Genomic DNA, 16,732 nt, shown 5'->3' with positions numbered 1-16,732 from the left:
TCGGCTGCATCCATGATGAGAATCTCCCGTTCAACCACATCCCAAAGCTGCTCTACTAGACTGAGATCTGGTGACTGTGGAGGCCGTTGGAGTCCAGTGAACTTATTATCATGTTCTAGAAAGCAGGTGGAGATGATCTGAGTTTTGTGACATGGTGCATTATCCTGCTGGAAGTAGCATCAGAAGATGCTCCACTGTGGTCATAAAGGGATGGACATGGTCAGCAACAATACTCAGGTAGGCTGTGCTGGTTAAACCAGGCCACGTTGGTACTAAGGGGCCCAAAGTGGACCAAGAAAATCTCCCCCCACCATCACACCAGCAGCAGCCTGACATATTGATCCAAGGCAGGATGGATCCATGTTTTCATGATGTTTCCACCAAATTCTAAGTCTAGCATCTGAATGTGGAGCTGAAATAGAGACTCATCAGACCAGCAACGTTTCTCCATCTTCTATTGTCCAGTGTTGGTGAGTGTGTGTGAATTGTAGCCTCAGTTTCCTGTTCTTAGCTGACAGGAGGCACCAGGTGTGGTCTTCTGCTGCTGTAGCCCATCTGCTTCAAGGTTGGACATGTTGTGTGTTCAGAGATGCTGCTCTGCAGATCTTGGTTGGAACCAGTGATCAGCAGATTCTAAAATACACAGACCAACAAACATGCAACGTTCAGAGTCACTTAAATCCTCTTCCTCATTCTGATGCTCAGTTTGAACTTCAGCAAGTCGTCTACATGACTAAATGTGTGATATTTGTGTTAACAAGCAGTTCGACAGGTGGACCTGATAAAGTGGTTGATGAGTGTCGATACAACGTAAAGCTGTAATAAAACAACACTGTTGGTATGTTAAAATAAATGAGTATTCATGCCCATTTATTTGAGATTTATTTTGAGATTTTGTTGAAAAAACAAAATCTTCAAGTTGGGAAAAAGCCAAGAATGTCATCTTAGATCACAAGAAGAAGAAAGTATCAGACCTGTAGCTGAGATGAGAGGATGTATCAGCTCCTGATGTTCATAAACAGCTTCTATTTGACGCATGAAAGGCGGGAATCCCCCAGTATTAAAAAATGAATAAAGTCAAGCCCTGGGGACAAGTTTGTCATCCCCATGAAACAGGAAATATCTTCCACTGCTGCTTCAACGCAACTGTCAGCAACATAGTGAAGCTTTAAGAATCTGGAAATTTTAACAAAAACAAGGTGTGAATCTGATGATGTATGACAGAGAGATTAACTCGCATTTACACAAACTGCTTTGAGTTTAAAAGTTGTATTTGAAAAATGAAGGTAAATGTAAAATCCAGATTAAGAAAACAAAGCTCTTTATTAAATCAGCCGAAACAAAAACGAGATCAAATTAGCAAAAACGTCTGTTTTTATATTCTTAACTGAACCTAATCCCAGTCATACCAGAGGAATGTGCAACTTGTGGTTTCCACGTCGGACTGATCCATTGTGCGTGCGATGTGTTGTGACAGTGTTGTGATTGCGGTATCTGCACAAGCAGAGCAGGAACAGACAAAAGAGATTCAGAAATGGAAATATCATATTCTTCATCTGGCGCAGGGGAGGTGCAATTTACTTTTATAATGATAACACTAAGAGACAGAGACAGCCAGGGATATGGAGTGCACACACACACACACACACACCCATCAGTGCTGTAGAAATCCGTTATTTTTTTTTTATTTTTTTTTTGCTTGCTACCTGTGACTGTTTGGATTTAACAGAGGAATTTTTCTTCCATCTAGGCTGGTAAAATCTAATTTTCCTCCATGTTAATATTGTCTTATCTCTCTTTGTCCTGGTGGTGAGGCTTCAAGTGTCAGTACTAAAACTAAAAATTCTGTGTTGGTAATGAAAATAACTAATGATAAAACCTGATTTATACGTCACTTTTCCTAAAGAAATCATACAAAGTGAAACAGTGAAGTACAGCAACTTAAAACAGAGACAATATCAAATCTTAAAAAGAAATGTTAGAGCAGCTTTCCGATTAATAGATAAATAAAATCAGGAAAATAACAATACTACTACTACTACTACTACTAATAATAATAATAATAATAATAAAATGATTATCCCAGCCATATATATATATATATATATATAGACTTTTTATTGTTCATTTGTTTTAAAGTCTCAAAGATCAATAAAGTTGTCTTGAATTCGTAGAATCAAATCAACATATCACATAATGAAAAAACTTATTATTATCCATTAAATCAGTATTATTTGTATTGTGATGAAACTCGTGACCGCTGGTTTTAGGTGTATAAGCAGAGTTTTGCTGGAGCATGGAAACCAGGAAGTCTGCTCTCTAATAGGAAAACTTTGCTCCTGATAAAGACGTTGGCTTCACGGATGCTGACAAGGCTTGATCTGAGGGAAGAAGACGTCTGTATTCATGACACGGCTCTGTTAATGCATCCTTGAACAACAAAAAGCATCTTTCAGTTTATTCCTTGCTGAACATTTTTCTTCCCTCTCCTATTATCTTGGCCGTTCATTTTCATCAGACCCAGGAGTTTACTGTACACAGACCAAAACCAAAGAATAAAAGATGTAGCTGGAACATGTGATGTGTGAAGCTCTCTTCTTGTCTCCATCTCTCTCCCCCTTCGCTAACCTTGTCTGCCTTTCTTACCCCCCCAACAGATTAGAGTGATGTTATGCTCTAGATAATCAGCGAAGGGATTAATGTCATCTCAGCGACCTCGCCAGATTAATCTGCCGCCACACAAACTGACACACAAAAACACACACAGCGATCCAGCTACGAAGACCAGAGGATGTGTGTGTGGGTGTTTTGGATGTAACTGTGTGTAAAGGTGGACTTTCTCTTACATATATGTTCATATTTAACACATGTTTTATTAAGCATGGATGGTGTTTTCTGTGCATCTGTGTGTGTGTGTTTCTGTTCTAGCTGGCAGGTCATTGTGTCAGTGTCTAAGTGTGTGATGTAAGCTTTTATGTGCGTGTGTGTGTGTGAGTGTGTGAGGGGAGGGAGCTTTAATGTGGATGAATAAGAGAGGTGTGTATGTCTGTGTGAGCTTTTAGTGCATATACGTGAGCATGCACACGCTGTGTGTGTGTTAAAGTTCACCTTGATGTTATGTGTGATGCTGCTTTCGTTTGTGTGTGTGAGAGAGAGACAGGAGGCACTTGTTCTTATAAATGTAATACTACCTTCTGTGTGTCTATGATGTATGTGTGTGTGTGTTTAAGCTAGTGTGTATGTGGTTCAACATTATTTGTAAAACCTGTGTGTAGTTACTTTGTAGAACAGGCGCACCCACTCAAACACACACACACGTGTCTGATTTCTATTGGCCATGGGGCACTCTGCAGCAACTGTGTGATGCTGTCATGTGAATCTGGATGGAAACCTCTGAGGAACGTTTCCATCACCTTGTTGAATCTATGACACCAAGAATGAAGGAAAAAGGGTCCAGCCGGTACTAGATGGTGGACCTGATGAAGTGACAGGTGTTTGGGTTGTGTTTCAAACTTCATCTCTTGAAGTGCATTTTCCAACAAGGCAGCATTAAGCAGAGGTACAGTGTGTATAAAAAGCCGTGTGAAGACCTGATGATCTGGACTCCGCCTCGTCCTCCTGCTGTTTCTGGTGAAATGCAGTGAGTCAGCCGTCTGTCTCACCTCCGTGTGACCTTATTAATGAGTGTTGAGCCATGAGGCTGGACCCCCTCTGAGGAGGTCACATCTGGACACTTTATTTAGAGATACATAACTGTCTCTCTCGTTTACTCTGTTTATCTTTCTGTTTTTCAGAAATCTGTCCGCCTTTTCTGGCTCTGCAGTTCCCCATCATTCCTCCTCTTTTTCTTTTGTTATTGCGAAACTTTTCCTGTTCTTATTTTCCTAATTATTTTGCACTTTCCACTTTACTCGTCTAGTTCCAGTTCTACTTATCTACTCTGTCCATACTTCCCTTAAATCTCCATCATTCTCTGCACCTTTCCCTTCCTCTGAACTCCGTGGTGATCAGGCCCTCTTGTGTCCCCTTCAACCCCAGAAGCCTCCTCAGCTCAGCAGGGTGTGGTGCAGGGTCACCTCCCTTTGACACCACCCTGTCTCCTGGAGCTGGCTCTTGCATTTTGTGCTCAGAATACCTAAACAGAAAAAGCAAATAAGACATTAAATAAAAGGGGAGGAGAGCAGAGGGCAAGAGAACAGAGGAAGGAAGAAAAGGAAGAAGATGTGGTGACAGAAATCATCTATTTCTGAAGTGACACACTTATCATATTACCAATATCCAGGTTATGTGATGAGATCTAGGTCAGCTCTGTAAACTAAATGCATTGATGTATTTTAAACGTTTTAAACATTTAATTTTTTTCTGATCTTATAGGGTGAATAAAAAAAATAGAAAGAATCCAAGAAAAAATGAAAGCAATGAGCCATCAATCAGTTCAGCAACAGTTGATAAAAATAGACAAATAAATGCAAATGGTAAGGAAAAATGTGACAGACATATGGAAATAATGAGGTAATTTTCCCTGTAACATCCTCCATTTCTCACTGTGCCCTGAATGATTTCCTTTGTTCTGTCTTTGCTGATTGAAACCGAACAGTCACCGTCTCGTTCTCAGTATTTGAGAATGAATGTTATAAATTGATTTGCGCTGCACTGACTTTGTTGCTTTAACACAGGCGCACACTGTAAACCGCTGCAGAGTATTTAGTATATTATTGTTTTGAAGGGGCTGTGTATCACATGTAAATTGTCTGTGTAATTAGATCTGACGTAGTAATAATAGGTCTCGTTAAGGCGAAAGGGAGGAAATGTAAAGCGCACACTCTAAAAGGAGCACTCTGGGAGTTCTGCTGTAGGGTGATGTGTTTTGTGAGAAACTATGTTGTTTGTAGGACTGTGAAATGAACCCAAGGAACATATTTAATATTAACTTTTGGACTCAGCAATGGTCAACCCTGATAACTGAGTCTTCTATGATTTACTAAGCAAAGATTTATAATCTAAGCTTTGATTTGGCCTCAACTTTTATTTGCAGGTGAAGACTTTAAAATAGTGACAGTAGTAGTGAGTTGCATCGTAATAATGATGATAATCATATTTAAAGAATAAAGTATAGATATTTAGTTGATCATACATGATTATAATTTGAACTCAGGCATTAAATCAAAATTTTAAAGATTTGGTTTTTGTACTAATGTAAAAATTTCTTATCTGCTATTTTTAATGGTTATTAAAGTTACAAGAACAAAAGATGACAAAAAACAAAGAAAAAAAAAGCAAAGGTGAACTAGTTGAAAGCGATATGCATCCTTATCTAATTTTCCATTTTTATAGACTATCAACAAAATTGCTACCATAAATGCTTTTTTATAAAACACAGATATTGTTAGAGATGTTTTGTTTGGATAAACAGAAGATATAAATCATGATGGAGTAGCATGTGCAAAAAGCCTAAAAATAACACACTATATAAAATAAAATAACTTCAGTTATAAAATCAAAGCTCTGTAACTAAACCACCTGTATATAAACTAATAAAAAAAGAAAGGTGGATATTTTAATTTGCACAAATTATAATTTAAGACTACACAGTCATGTTCTGACTTTGAAAATATCAGTGTCTATATTTCTGAAACAATGAAAATGCTGATGTTTGACTTTAATAGATTGAATTTAAGATGACACAAAGCCAAAACAATGTTGGCTGTTGACCTACTAACATGTTGATGCCAAACTGGAATAATGCAGATATAAAGCAAACATATAAAAGAATTTCTATTTGATTTTCTATTTGTACATGACATGGAAACAAATAAATAAAAAAAACATTGAATTACTCTGCTCGTCCTAAACTAAAAACAAACTAAAACCAGACTTGTTAACATGTCAATGCAACTATGTTCAAATTAAACTTCTCAAAGTTGGATTAACACCCAGAAATAGCAGGTGATTAGGGTTACAGCTTGGCTCAAAATGCAACAAAATATAAGCCGCAAGCACAAGTGGGTTACTTAGAAAAACACATAATTTATTTACAAAAGTAACATTAACGTGAGAGAATTAGTGTCAGTGGTGTAAAGTATGAAAGGATGCTTGGGATTTAATGTAGCACACAAAACAAAACATGCATAGCCAGCCCAGAGCGAGGTGAACTCCCAGGCTAACCAGGGAGACACCCTGGCTGCAGACTGGTGAGGGTCTTAAATGGGCAGAGCCCACCAGGACCAGGTGTAGCTCATGTCGCTAATCAGCTACAGCACCTACAAAGCTAAGATAACAAACGGTGATGTGGACATCACAGTAGCCAAAGTATTCCTGCATGTGTACATCACATTGGACCCAAATTGGCCTTGGTTTTCTGTACATACAGGCTTCGATTAGGAAATCAATAATTAAAGCTTGTTTATAGAGGAAGATGTTAACAAAAGAGTTTGTAACGACTACTTGGTGAAGTCATTTGTTCTCAGTTTGTTTTTTAGTTGTTTGGGTGTGTGAAGGAACAGATGAACTGGACAAAGCCTAGCACCTTCCAGTGCATGTGTACAGGGACAGGAACAGTTTCCATTAAATAACTTAGTTGGGTTCTAACTGTAACTCTAGTTAATTGTCTGTAAGCCTACTTGAGGAAATGAAGTTTCAGCAGAACACGTCCATTTTTTCTAAAAGATGTTTGCAGTTCATTAAACATGAACAGGGCTGTATGAGATGAAAATATGAGAAGAAAAATGATTTTTTGCATGATTGGAAGTTGCCTTTTACTAATAACATTGTTTATTCAGTACAAAGTTCTCTAAATTAACACCAGATAAGCTGTTTGTGCCTTGATAACTTTTGATTTAATGATCTAATTGGTAAAACAACCTAATTTGACAGCATAACAACAAGAATGATCTATCTATCCATCTATCCATCTATCCATCTATCCATCTATCTATCTGTCTATCTATCTATCTATCTATCTATCTATCTATCTATCTATCTATCTATCTATCTATCTATCTATCTATCTATCTATCTATCTATCTATCCATCCATCCATCCATCCATCTATCTATCTATCTATCCATCTATCTGTCTGTCCTTTCCATCCTCTGTCATCCATCCAGATGAGCCCCCCAGAGACCAGGCTCAGGTCACTCCTGTTACACTGTGTGTGTATAAGTGTTTTCTTCTTTCTTCACTGTGTGTGTGTGTGTGTGTGCGCATCCTTTATCATCTTTCTATCTCTGTACAGCTCTGCTGCTATGTGTGTATACAACTTGTGTGTGTGTGTGTGTGTGTGTGTGTGTGTGTGTGTGTGACAGACTGTGAAATGGTGCGTAGTAGCACCTGGGCCCTTCAGTGTTGATTGATCGGCTTGGTCATGTGGAAGAGTCCCATCTGGCCAGCCACGCTACGGTGTGTGTGCATGTGTGTGTGTTTGTGTGGCAGAGAGAGATAGAGAGTGCTTGTTTGTGTGTAAGAGGTGAGAGAGAGTGATAGAGATGTGCAGCATTAAACAGTATGTTTATTGTGAGAGAGGGAGCGAGAAAGCTCTTCAGTTCTAACTGTGACTCCCAGAGGCCAAAGATGAACTGTATTTTATCATCCGAGAGAGAAACAGCGGCTGCATTCACATTTCTCTGTTTTTCAGAACCTAGAACTTTGTTTTCATAAATGTTGTGTTGGTATGGGGCTGTGCTCTATTTAACTGGGCTTCTTATGAGACAGGGCAGTGTGAAATTTAGACAGCGTATGTCTCAAACAATGTCTCAACAGTTTGGGAAAAAATTCGTCTTTGCTTGAGCGTAACAAATCCAGGTTCACGTATAGACGGTTCTTCCAGTGTGGTGATTGTCCAAACCCCTTAAGGTGGACTAAAAAGTGGTTCTGGGCAGTATACTGATTTGTTTATATAAATACTTTGATTATTTACTATTGGGAAATGAGGATAATTTTGCCATTACACCTTCTAACTCACCAGCTGTTGCTCAGAATTGTTGACAAAAAAAAAAAAAAAAATTACAAGATGACATGGTAGACAATCATGCTGATATTCTGGATCTGGAGATCCAGAATGTCCAAAATATAGAGGGTACTAGGTGGGCTGTTGGGCCTTTCGGGTATTTTTCTCAGGTGAATGACCCTACGGCTTAGCAGAGGTCTGCACTCTGAGTGCTAGTTATGATATGAATTTGTCTTAAATTGGAAGTACCAGTTTAGAGAGCTTGAATAATGTTGAGAACGTGGAGAGAAACTGTTTGAGGGAGGACTTTTTTCATTGCTGCACCACTAAACATGGAGCAGAGCAGCTGTGTAACTGGAGTTGTTAAGCAGTGAAAATGGATGGAAAGAGTAGAACATGATGACACAGAATGAAGGAGCCATATCTGTTGTCTGGAGATACTTTGATTTTAAAAGGTCAGGCATGGACCAAATAACTATTTCTGGAAAATGATGTTGAGTTAAAGTTATCGCGGAGGGTGGCAAAACGAGCAATCTACTGCACCACCTTCACTGTAAACATGCTCTGAAGTACCAAGAATGTCTGAAACTATGATCAGCATCCTCCACATCTGCAGGTAAAACTGAAAAAGCTGAAGGACACTTGAGTCAGATGCCACTTGTAGATGTGTTAGCTAGAGGTGCTGACTATGACCAACGCCATCACATCCATACAGCCAAACACCTGGTTCTGATAAGTTCTGTGGAGAAAGACGGATTCAGAGCGAAGAGTAAGACACAGTGGACATTAAAATGTTTTTATGTGGTTTATGTGGTATGTGGTTAACGCTAAGTCATGCGTGGGGGGAAAAACATACTGTAACACATACGTTGGGTCATACTGCTCAAGACTAGCAAAACGTACCACACCAAGGATCTTGAAAATCAGTAGAAAGAAATCTCTGCGTCATCAGACCTGAAGTCCAAGCGAAAGCCTCATGAATCCAAGAGGGTAGACCAGGTTCCTCTCAGATGTACATTTTCCTCACCTGCCACACATTTTTAATCATTTTATGATAACACTGGATTTTTCTAATGACATGAACCCAAAGTTTTTGTCTTTGAAGTGAGATATTTATTTGCTTTTAAAAATCAAACGACAGTAGAACTTGACTATAAAACAATCTAAAATTTAGATTCATTGATAGTGGAAATGTTTTCTACCCTTACAAATATAAATTAAATATTCATTGTGTTGGACCATCACATCTAAACCTTGTTGAAGCTACCAGCTTAAAAGATGCATGTATGTATGGGAGAATGAGTGGACCATGACCCATCCCCTCTACCTGCACTAATAACACCAAATCAATATTCACTACTGGAGTCTGACAATACTTGAGCATCAGAGGCTTTAAGAAACTTTTTTCTCAGGAAGCCACCTTTCAAAAAAAAATCTAGGTTAGCAACTCCAGGCCGCCTGTTGCTGCAGCGGTCAAAGAGAAGGAAATATGGCGCTCCAGATATGTAGACCACCATGTCTAGTAGTAGGAGTTGAAGTTACAATGGACTTGACTGCAGCGAGTGCAGAAGTCCAGAAGCTGACAAGTATGCAAATGAGAGAGAGAGATGGTAAATACACTCACCGGTCACTTTATTAGGTACATTTGTTCAATGACTGGTTGATACAAATATCTAATCAATAATAACTCAACACATTTAGTCATGTAGACATCGTCAAGATGACTCATTCTGATGCTCAAGGCACATCAGAATGAGGACGAAAGAGGATTTAAGTGAACGTTGCATTTTAAGTGAACTCTGAACGTTGCATGGTTGTTGGTCTGAGTATTTGCTGGGCTTTTCACACACAACCATCTCTAGGGTTTCCAGAGAATGATCTGAAGAAGAGAAAATATCCAGTGAGCAGCAGTTGTCTGGACCAGAATGTCTTGTTGATGTCAGAGGTCAGAGGAGAATGGGCAGACTGGTTGGAGATGATGGAAAGACAACAGGAAGTAAAATAAACACTGGTTCCAACCAAGGTCTGCAGAACAGCATCTCTGAGCTTCAAGTGAATCTATGGACAATGGTCACTCTGACAAGACCTCAGGTGGGTCACAACTCGTACGAACCTTTGGTTAATTTTCAGTTGAAATGACTCAGCATATGATGGATACCGTGATGTGGATGAATGAGAACCTTCCCAGAGATCTCTGAAAGTTCAACACTTCCAGCCTTGAAGCAGATGGGCTCCAGCAGCAGAAGACCACACAGGTTCCTCCTGCCAGCTAAGAACAGGAAACTGAGGCTACAATTCACACACACTCACCAACACTGGACAATAGAAGATGGAGAAACGTTGCTGGTCTGATGCTAGAATGTGGTGGAAACATGAAAACATGGATCCATCCTGCCTTGGATCAATAGCTTAGTCTGCTGGTGGTGTAATGGAAGTGGAAGTAACTGGTAGCTTCTTGGCCCTCTTTGGGCCCCTTATTACCAACGTGGCCTGGTTTAACATCACAACCTGCTTGGGTATGAGTTCTGAAGGCAAGAAAGGGTTCAACCCAGTGCTAGCAAGGTGTACCTAATGAAATGGCAGTGGATGTATGAAGGTAATATCTTGTTTGTATGAAATATGAATGTTACAGTAGATATATAAGAATATATCCAAAAAGTATTCTGTTGCATACACATAAAAATTACAGCATAATTATCATCTATAATGTGATCGAGATCAAGATCTATAAATATTGAAAATTATATCATGATGATATTTTTGGCCCAACTCTAAATCTATATGTATGAGATAAAAGGGTCAGTCGCAGAGATTATTTGATTTTGTTGGCACTAAATTATACTTTCTCTTTTAAATACGTATTCGATTGGACTCATGTCTTTTCCCCCAGTTTTCCTCAGTATCACCATCATTTTTGACAGAAAATAAATGCTGGAGCTCTGTAAAAGCCACATGAATACACAAATCTGATATTCGTCACATTTAAAACTCAGTCTCAGAATGAAGTAAATCTGAGAAAATTCCAGGCTGCTTCTCCTCCATCACATCATGTCTGAGTTAAAGATGGGGCTCGTGGAGTTGCAGCCTAAACACTGAAAAATAAAAACAATCAGGGACACAAAGACAAGCAGATGTGGAGAGAAACTAAAACAGAGACAGACAGACTGGGGGAGAGCAAGACAGAAAGAGAGTGTTCGTTTTCTGAAACGAAGCCAACTGATAATTAATGCCTCTGACATCATGGTGCTCTAATTAAGCCTGGCATTCATTAAGCCGAGTGAGGGGGTGTTCGTTAGTAGCTTTTAGGAAGGGGGATTTGTTAAGTCTTCATTGTTACTCTTTTTTAGACAATAGAGAAAGAGAGATGGAGAAAACTAAAAAAAAAGATAGTTAAGGGGAACTGAGAGACAAATATAGGACTTTCAGGTGAGGTGTCTTAGTTTAGGCGGCCATATTGGAAGTTACCAGTCTGTGGGCAGCAGTAACCATAAACGGCTGCTCGTCCATATGTCAGACTTGTCCACCTCACTAGAACCGAGAAGAACATTTCCTATGAGAAAACAATCATTTAATTTGGGTTGCATCTGAGTGGTTTGCTCCTCAAGTGTTGCTGTCGTTGTTGTGAAACCAAATCATCATTAACGCGCTGCTAGCTAACTAGCAAAGCAAACGTGTGTGAGTTCGTCAAGCAGCAGGCTACAGCTTCGTGCTGTAGATATGTACATTATTTCAGGTCATTTTAAAGTTACTGAGGGCAAAGTTAAGAAGTTTAAAATGAGAGATCTGTAGTCTCAGAGGCTAAAGCTGTTGCTAAAAGACAAAATGCTTTCAGTATGAAAAGAATGAAATGATGGTGAAAGGCCAAGGTCCAAACGAGAAAGTACAACTTTAGGTTTGAGATGAGTATACAAGAGTGTTAAGCTACATTAAAAGAGAGCTAATAAAAACAGTAAATAGAAGTAATGGAGTGGCAAAAACACAGAGAGGTGCAGGATGAAAAGTAAAGTTTAGGATCCCTATCCATTTTTTTGATCGGAGGATTTTCTGATAGCTAATTAGGCATGGAGGGCTAGCCATCGACAGCTGCATTCATCATCATAAAACGTAATAATTAATGACATTCCAACAAAGAAAAATATGCAAATGAGCTCTGCTCATTAGCATTTTCATATTCAGCTCCCATAATGCTTTTGCTGACAAGGTTGTAATTAATGAAAATTCATGTCTCTTAGCTGAGGTCTAGATTGGATCGCACTCATTCGCAATCCCCCAAACGAGAAGTGGAGGGAGAAAAAAACACGACGGGGATCACTGCCAAGTTTCCAGTGAAACGAGCGGGATGGGTGGGAGAGAGAGGCAGAGTGAAAGAAGATGAGAGTTAGAGGGAGAGAAAAATGGAGGCAGATGGCTGAGAGAGACAGGGACATGAAGAAGGGTTGGTATGGATGCAGAGATGCAGCAGAACATGCTGACTGACATGACAACGGAGTAACATGTCAATGGAAAGAAGAGCTGGAGAAAAAAAACTGGGAAGTACAAAAAACTTATTTGGATGCCAGAAGCACTTTTATAAAAATACATATTAAATATTTTTAACATCAAATTACAATATTTTCTCATTTTGTCTCTTGTTTCCTTGCAGCCACTGAAATTATTCCCAGTGTATGATTTATGTTAACTTTTATTTATTTAATTACCTAATTATTTATTCATTTAGTTCTATTTATTATTTTTATTTAAATACTGTGGTAGCTTTAGATGAACCAGCTTCTGAATCTCATTAAACTTAAAAAATCCAACTTTACTAAAAATGATTAACAATAAAACCACATAGTTTACAAAACCATATCAAAACAGAATAATACATTTGAAATATTTTAGTATTAATACTAACATTTTTGAAAAATGTATATATATATATATATATATATATATATATATATATATATATATATATATATATATATATGTATATGTATGTATGTATGTATAGAGAGAGAGAGAAAGAGACTAAAATAATATATTTCTCTGGGGTCGATTATGGTGGACAAGCTGACAACAGGAAGCATGATTTTTTATCATCATCATCATTATTATTATTATTATTATTAATAAATTACGTCATTCTCATTTAAAATATATGTACAGTAATCCCACCAATAAATCAAATAAAAGTAAAGATCACAGCATAAAGAGAAACCCAGCTGACCCAGTACATCCCAGTACTACGTAGTAAATAATCACAAAAAGCAGCAAATAGCATAGCATAGTATAGTTTAAGTTAAATCAGATTCTTTCCCATTTCAGAATGAGTACTTTTTTTAACCTCTAAATTAATAACAATTTACAGTACTTTTTTCAACTGAAATGTGACCTACCCTCTTCTTTAAATCCCATTTTGATTTGTGTTTGTTTAATTATGTTTTTTTTTATTGATATTAGGTCGGTGAGAAATTCTAGTTGAGAAGCTGATGGTCTGGTTCAAACTGCGATATATCTGAGAACCAGTTTGAGAGCTGAAAACGCATCAGGTGGCTGTGTGTGCTGGATTTTAGACAACTATCAAACTTTTTTCTCCTTGAAACAGTTTTTCTTCCTCTCTCGGCTGTTGCTGATGTATTTGTGTAATCTTGTAACAGTGTGGGGCAGCACACGGCTGAAGGAGAAGCAGATTTTACAACATTTTTAATTCATAGAAACTTTGTTGTTTTTTTATTTTGTCTTTTCTTGTACCAGCTTCAGCATGTAATTTTTCGGACTCATTTTGGAGGGTTAAAAGTCGGTGTATCTAATTGACTTGAACATTGGAAGTGTGTGTGCAAGAGCGAAAGAGGGAGGGAGATCAGAAGAGATACTCCCTTTGGGGGTTGCTGCTCTACACCTGCAACAACATAAAGCTACACCATGAGCTTATCACTCATAGAGTGTGTGTCTGCGGCGTGTGTGTGTACGTAATGATAGTACTATCTGTGGTTTGGCAGCTGAACACAGCTGATGGTAATATTGTGTTCTTTGCTGTGAAGAGCACATTGTTACTCATATAATATTAAACACGATGTTAGTTTAAGTTCCAGCTCTGCTCAGAGAGCTTCTTGTTTAGTTTAATAAAGGTTTTAGATTTTTATATTGTTGTAATATTCATTTGTAATATTTTTATATTATTGTATTTGTAATGTATTTGTAATAGTTACAATCTTTGTGGCAAAAACAAATTAGTAAAGAAAGAAATTAAAACATAAAGTCACACACAGCTGGCTCTCCATGAAAACGGTCAGTTAGTGCGGCTGTTCTCTGATTGGCTTGTTTTAGTCAGTTTAACTTTAAAATAACATTGTCACAGAAATAAAATGACCATTTTGGTTTTGGACTAATTCATGTCCTGTATTTTCAACCATGTTTTAAGTTTGACAGCAGCCAGTAATGGCCGATCCCAAAGATGTTCGTACAGCTAGGATCACCACAGCTGGTCTAATTGGGCCAGTGTCCTTGAGGTTTTAGATGTTTCTCTGCTGATTCAAAGGAAATATTTCTCCAACAGCTTGTTGTCAAGTTCAGCACAAGCAACTTCACGGCCCATTGATCGGAGTCAGGAGTGTTTCAGCAGGGAAACATCAAAAATCTGCAGAACTCAGTCCAGGAGGTCCAGAGCTGGTGATCCCAATTCTACAGTATACCTTCATTTAGAGGTCAAAACAATTTCATTAAAGGTTTTTTCTTTAAATATTGTTGCTTCTTCCTGACTGGCTTTGACGAAAACTCAGCTGAAGGGTTTTCCTTCTTGTTAAAAAGGAGATTTCCTCCTCACTGTGCTGCCCTGTGCATGATCATGATGGGAGCTTGAAATGGAATCGAAGAGAAGATTCAATGCAATCTATTGGTTTCCTCAGCCAGGCAGTTAATTTTTATGACTTGAATCATATGAACACAGTTAAGGCCCATTTATGCCCCACGCTAAAGGTGGCATGGCTCAGCAAGGTAGAGCAGTTGTCTTGTAGCCTGAGGGTTGCCGGTTCGATCCTCGGCCAAGTTGAGTTCATCTTGAGGTGTTCTTGGGCAAGACACTGAACCCCAAATTGCTCCAGATGGGTTGTGGTTGAGCGCCTTGCATGGCAGCTTCCACCGTGAATGTGATGTATAATGTAGAGATGAAGAAGAAGCTGCAACACATTTAATGCCTGCATAGACCACTGCTGTCACTGTGCACTGCCCCTTTTATGTCTCTTTCTGAGAATGTACATTGTCATGATCTCCTCCACCATCACCATGTTTACTATTGACTAAAACTGGCGTCGAAACTCGGAGGTGAACTCTGAACCCTCCACTGCCCTCTGGTGGATGTGTTATTTAAAAACTAATGTAAAGGAGGCATGAAAGCATGAGAGCAGTGACGTTTGATGGACATAGCTTTTTACGTACAAAGGGAGCATAAATGGGCCTTTATTATTAATTGGACTAATCTGGATCATATATTGGATTTGTTTTAATGTGATTATAAACAGTGAAGCTTAAGACCTATGTTAGCCGCCCAGGGTTTAAAACTCTTGACACGGACATGTTGTTGGGCTGTATTGGCTCATGAAGGTGCTTTGCTGCATGATATGCTTTGACCTGGTGAATGAACGTTGTTTTAATGTCTTAATGTGTGTTTTAATATTGTAAGGTAACGTGTTGTCCCTCCTCTCATTTGTGTTATTCTTGGCCAGGCTGTGCTTGTAAAAGAGATCATTTGATCTCAGGCATCTGCCTGGTTAAACAAAGGATAAATAAATAGCTTTAAACTTTAACTGGACTACAGTGAATTAGATTTAATTGGACAGATTTTATACTTAATTGGAGCTGTAAAAATAAAGATGGATTGAATTAAATTGGATTAAAAAATGGGAATTTAATTAATAGTTTGCGTGATCACCACTGTTTTCTGAAAGGATCTTTTCCAAGAAGATAGAAGAGATATTAAAGAATAGGATATAGAAGAGATCATTTTATCTCTGTTTAGTTAAAGTAGCACCTAAAACGTAGTTAAAACTGATCCCAAATGGGGATCCATGAACAGAGGCTACAGCTCCTTGGTGCAGTTGGCCCAGGTTCGAGTGCCGGCCTGGGGCCCTTCATTCACACACTCTCTCTGACCCCCTTTCCTGTTGAGCTACTGTTAGAAATAAAGGTCACAGGAGCCCAAAAATCCTTATAAAACAATTGATCCCAAATCACTTGGTAACCGAATAAAATCATTCCATTCACCTTGGCCACCTTTGTACATGAACTTGTTAGATCTTTATTACCTAGTTTTCTAGTTTATACAGATCTTTTAAATACAAAACGCAGTTAGAAATAATACTCAACTGGTATTCCTGTTTGAGGACAGTTTCAGTTAAAAAGGCTAGATAAAGGTTACACTAGATGTGGGAATGCTCTTACTCACGTTATAAAAGGATAATGGCTTTTACTTTTACTTGAGTATCTGTTTTTTATAAGTAACTTTACAACTTTACGTACAATTTTTGAGGACTTCACCCACCTTTGATACATCTTTTGTTAATTAATATGGACGTTATGGTAATGGAGGGGATCATTTTTTGTCTATGATAAGCATTTTTTGCGTAAGTCATAGCTTCATACCTCGTGCATCTACCCCAAACTCCTCCCCAGGGACTTTGTGACAGCCGGCTACTGTGTATTAGAGCTGGAGGGATGCTCTGTTCTGTGGTAAAGGTTAGGGTTTAATCTAGCATTAGCCCTTTGTGAGTCTATTACTCCATCACATCACTTTCTCTCATCCAGGCAGTT

At 38.5% G+C, this 16,732-nt stretch overlaps 1 protein-coding gene across 4 annotated transcripts in view; it reads left to right on the top strand.

Moving 5' to 3' along the window:
- LOC121629940 (transcription factor 4-like) overlaps positions 1–16,732 on the top strand; it is a 261,687-nt gene that overhangs the window by 70,752 nt on the left and 174,203 nt on the right. The gene's annotated exons all lie outside the window — the stretch shown is intronic.

This window comes from Melanotaenia boesemani, chromosome 19, assembly GCF_017639745.1.
Source record: "Melanotaenia boesemani isolate fMelBoe1 chromosome 19, fMelBoe1.pri, whole genome shotgun sequence".
NCBI lineage: Eukaryota > Metazoa > Chordata > Actinopteri > Atheriniformes > Melanotaeniidae > Melanotaenia > Melanotaenia boesemani.
This window is presented reverse-complemented; position numbering and strand designations above follow the sequence as displayed.